Consider the following 5,388-nt stretch of genomic DNA (forward strand, 5'->3'; position numbering starts at 1 on the left):
TCGACCTTCTTATTTACACTTTTAGCCCTTCAACTTTACTTCTGAATTTCCGGGATGTTACTACTCTTGGACTATGAGATACCCAATACCGCAAAGTTACCCAATCTCAAAACCTACAACGACACCACGGACTCGGACACCCACATCGACACGTACGAGTGGACCATGACGTCCGTCAAACTCGACGAATGCTTTTGGTGCACGTACTTCCCTACAACACTCGATGGAAACACTGGAACGTGGTTCAAGACACTCAGGCCAGGAAGCATTTACAACTTCAGTTAGCTATAATATCTCTTCTTAAGCAACTTCATGCAGCTGCACAAATACAAAGGAGACTCACACTTTATAATCGGCTATAAACAGAGGGAGTGAGAGACAATCAAACAATACTTCACACGATTCATAAATGCGACCCTTGATGTGCCAGTACATGATGAATGACTGATAGATTGGGCATTCACATGGGGCCTTCTCCCTGGCCCGCTTTCCTAAAAACTCATGAGAAAGGAACCCATACGCGAGTAGAGCTGAAAGAGAAGTCAGAAAGGGTGACCGACCAAGCTGGGATGTCATGCGGGTGGGGCAAAGGTACCACGGGCAGAAATATACACTATTGCCGATAAATCGGTAGCTAGGGGAACGAAAATGCGCTACTATGAATACCAATAAAGCAGAATGCATGAAACAAACAAATGCTCAGTCCTGAAACGTGAAATGGAAGAAAAGAAGCTAAAGGGAAACATAGTAGAGATCGCTCGAAGCTTACGCATGACGTTCGATGCAGAAAACCCTAAGGATAACGCTAAAGGATGAAACTGTTGCCATGAGATCTTGATCGTACACCATAAGCAGGGAATGACGGTACATGCGGTCGACTGATTGGGAAACAGTGGGCAATAAACGATCGAATCTTACCTATCACCTTAAAGGTACTGGCGATTTCGCCTTAGCTCATGAAAGGAACGGTATTTGCTGTGGGTGCGAGCGACTAATTGGGAAAAGGGTTTTCAATTCGGTGAAACCCTATAGGGACGATAAGTCGTCCCTATAGTTGTCCATTAAAACGATACCACATGGGTTTTTGATATATATATATATATATATATATATATATATATATATATATATATATATATATATATATATATATATATATACTAGTCGTTTACCTGCGCTAAGCGCCAGGTGCGGATATTTTATTCAAAAATTAAATTGTAGAGACGATTAATTCTTTTGCACAAATAGTTTACTACATATAAACAATTATCAGTATAATTAAAATAATATTATATAAATGTACACTCTTGATTACAAACTCGATTATGTCAAACTGTGCAAATGTTAAAATAATAATATATAAATGTACACTCTTGATTACAAACCCGATTAAATATTTGTTTTTTTCAGTATAATTATGATTTATGTTGTTGTTTTTGTCACAACAGACATGTAATAGATAAATCGACACTTGGGTAATAGATAAATCGACACTTAGTTAGCAATTATATAACTCACAGGAGCTCGATCCACTCCAAATTTCCCATCTTTTTTCACCTTTTCACTTTCTCTCACCTTTGACTTTGACTCTGACTCATTAACAACCCCTAAAATCCCCCTTTGTCTTAAACTCCCCCAAGAAACAACTGCTTTTCGTTTCATCTTATGCCCCCACAAACCAGTATCCTTATCCCACATTTTTACCTCATTAAGCAACAGACTTTCATTCTCTTTCACATCATCTTTCATTCTTGGAACAAAAAATTCTGGTTTTGCCCCTGCCACCGCCATTCTTGGAACACCCAACACGTTCACAAACGAAGAAGGAGCATCATGTCTTTTTTCCCATTCGAAGATGAAAAGGCAGACAAGAAAACATCCTTAACATTTCTCATGTGGTCCCCGTTTCACTTTAACTTTGAGTACTTATGGTCCTACTACCTTTTGAATGTCCAACCACTACATGATCTGTTTTAAGCCTTAAAGATTCCACCTTTTTGTCTTCTAACATTTCGGAAATTGAAGAGAATGAAAACTGACATTTGATGGAGATAGAGGGTAGGATCTTGGGGGGTGGGGTGAAGTTTTTTTTTGGAGGGAGTTGACTTTTTTTGGGCGGTCAACAGCTGCCCCTTCGACCCATCTGACCACTGCGATCCGTGAAGTGCGATTTGGGTCGTATTCAATTCGTTCAACTACACCTACTAATGAAGTATTGCGTTTTAGGTCAATTGTTTTTGTGACCGTTTTGCCCCCTCCCCCCCCCCCCCCCCCCCTCTGTGGAAAATTGTGATACGACCCTTTGAATTTCTACCTGCTGACTTGTCTTTACGTGTAACGAATTGCCTAAGTGGCCTTTCAGAGCTCACATTTTGAGCACCTGTAGGAATATGATAAAGTCAGTAAAACTATTTTTTTTTGGATAAATCATAGATGAATTTCAAATAACAATATAATCAGTAATGTTCAAATCCTAAGCACCACATCTCTACAATCAAATTAAGAAAGCTGGAATGACATCTCTCTGGTACTAATTATCCATCTTGAATTGAAAATATGCAGCTTTAAATACCAATTTCTTTTTACTTTATCAGCATATGATTCATTCTTTCAATATATTTGCATTTTTACATGTACAAATAAGTGTTTACTGAAATGTACATGAACAAAATCAACTCTTTTTATTTAAAAGAGTATACCAGGGTCTAGGAATGCCAAAGAAAGTTTGGCTTCTGATGTCAAAAAGGTTGTTTCTTATTGTAAAATTGAAGTTAGGGTTCAACAAGAAGAGCAACAAGCAAACAAATTCAAAAAGTCACCTGTTTCATCAGGAATTCATAAAACACGTGTTTTCGGCATTACTATTACTAAATTAACACTCTGAGAGAACCAATATCCCAGCAAAGCTGAAACCTCAAAAACAGAACTTTGCCTTGGGTGACTGTCAATACCTTTAAGCATTTTGACCTTATACAGACGTGGGTCTTGAGGCTAGAGACACACATACGACACTCAAACATGTAATAATTTGAAAGAGCTAGGTTTGACATCAAAACTTGAACAAAGAATCTGTATTTGCATATTAATTCCGACATCAAATTCAATCTTCATTGAGCCCCTTTTTCATATTGATTTCTCTTGAACATGACAATTTCAACTTCGAATTTGCATTTAAAAAAAAAAACTTACGGCTGATAGAGTGCTTGGATCTCATCTGAAAGCTGCTAATCCTTGAAGTAATCTCAAGCGAGTGCTGCGAGTGTAGAGGACAGAAGAGATAAAGAGAGAGTGTGTGGCTTCCTGTCACCGAAAAAGTGTTGCGAGAGCATAGTAGGCGGCGGCAACGGCGATCAGATACAGATACAGTGAGTGATGCGAGGTTGGAGAGTGGGTGGTGATTCACTACCGATGGTGATGATGACGATGAGTTAGGCGGATGAGGTGTGATGTCGGCTTTTCAAAATAGGGTTTTTGCTATTTGTTTGAGGAAAAATGCGAGTGTAGATGACAGAGGAGAAAAATAGTATTTTTATTTTTTTGATTCAATTTATGAAACGTCAATGTTAATGCCATTAATTTGTCAAACGAAAATGTGAATATTTAATGCAATTAATTTGTAAAACGGAAATGTGATAAGAGTATTAAAAGGTATGAATAAATTGATTGTATATTATGTAGTAGGTATACTACCTCTTAAATTTCAAGAAATGGGTAATATCCTTATATATATATATATATATATATAGGGATGATATGTCGTCCCTACAGCTGTTTCGGATACCCATGCATTATTTTTGTTCCCGCTCAAACTACATAAACGATTTATTGTCGCTTTAGGTTTAGAAGTCAAACTAAATTTGTCAACTCTATTGTGACGACATGTCGTCCCTATATGATCATCTATGGTGACCACATTTGTCGTCCCTATAGCTTTCATCGCTGTTGACTCATATTCTTGTAGTGTCTCTTTTTGTCTCTCCACCGGAGTACCAAAGACGGTGTGAGTATTTGGTATTCATCTATCGTTTTTCTCTTTCTTTCTGTCATTATTCGATATATAAAAACTGATTGTAAATATATCTATCTAAAAGATATGAAAAGACTTGAGTCTAAAGGTGCAAAAAAATACAACTTTCACTCTATTGAATAAACAAATTTATTTCTTACTTCTTATTATTTGTTATTCTTCTGAAATGTAAATGATAAACAACCGAAATAATTACTATGATTCGTATATGTAATTAATTAGTATGAAATATCAGTAATTAAACCAAATGGTAAGTAAAGCGTAAAATAAAAATCAAACAAGCGAAATAAAGAAATTCATTAGTATGGTTAGAAGTTTATAATATAAATGTATCTATTAATTATCGATTCTTATTTTATTTTGTTATACTAATTTGTATTTTTGTTAAAATTACTTGTTTGTTAGAATATCTAGTTGTGTTTTAGTATACATTTGCTCGATTAGTTTAGATTATTATGTAAATGTAGCTATTTGCTAACTTATATACGGTGAATATCAGTATAAAAATCAATTTATATTTATATATGGTACGTTTTGAAATTTAGATTTTCCCCTCTAATTCTAATGTTTGTGTTCCACCTTTGTTCTATAGCACAAGACTCTTCAAGATTCAAACATGTTTAATCATTACAAACATAAAAAACTTCAAGTTCTACTCGTGTCTTCCAAATAAACAATGAAGCGTATGATAATATTGGTCATATAAGTCATGAAAATAGTTATTTGATCTAAATTCATACCTCACATTTTCAAACGATGATATGTCATATGAATAGTTTAACTATTTGATACGTATTAATTTGAGTATTTTTGTTGGGAAATATTTTATTGTGATTTGATATGTGCTGGTTCGAATATTTTATTATAATTTGATATGAATTGGTTTGAAATTGTGTTCTTTGTTAAATAGTTTACTATACATTAGTTTTATCTAATTAATATTTTATAACTTCTTTTAAGCAAAAAAAAATAAATGCCATAAATTTGATTGAATGAGTTAATATAAATTTTGAACGTGTAAAAGAATAGGAGTACCTAAACAAACTTTAGTACCGAAACTTTTGTTATTCCATTAAACAATATTAACATCATTCTTTCACTGCCAAAAAGTAGTTAGTGCCATGACCTAAGCAATGAATAAAAACAAAATAAAATGTATAAGTATTATATTTATATTGGTTAAATATTTTCAATAAATATATAATTGTGAGGCAAGGCAACTTTTTAAACTTTTGAAAAAATATATATGGTATGATCGTCCGACAACTTTTTAAACTTTTGAAAGACATATGGTATCCGGCTTTAAAAGGGTGCAACGTTTGGAAATATTGTTCTTTCTTATCATTATCCTAAACATAAAT

General features: G+C 34.3%; 1 pseudogene; it reads right to left on the minus strand.

Moving 5' to 3' along the window:
- Positions 1-1,402: 1,402 nt before the first annotated feature.
- LOC111876041 (60S ribosomal protein L2, mitochondrial-like) lies at positions 1,403-3,937 on the minus strand (annotated as a pseudogene).
- Between the last annotated feature and the right edge of the window lie 1,451 nt (positions 3,938-5,388).

This window comes from Lactuca sativa, chromosome 4 (assembly GCF_002870075.4).
Source record: "Lactuca sativa cultivar Salinas chromosome 4, Lsat_Salinas_v11, whole genome shotgun sequence".
Taxonomy (NCBI): Eukaryota; Viridiplantae; Streptophyta; class Magnoliopsida; order Asterales; family Asteraceae; genus Lactuca; species Lactuca sativa.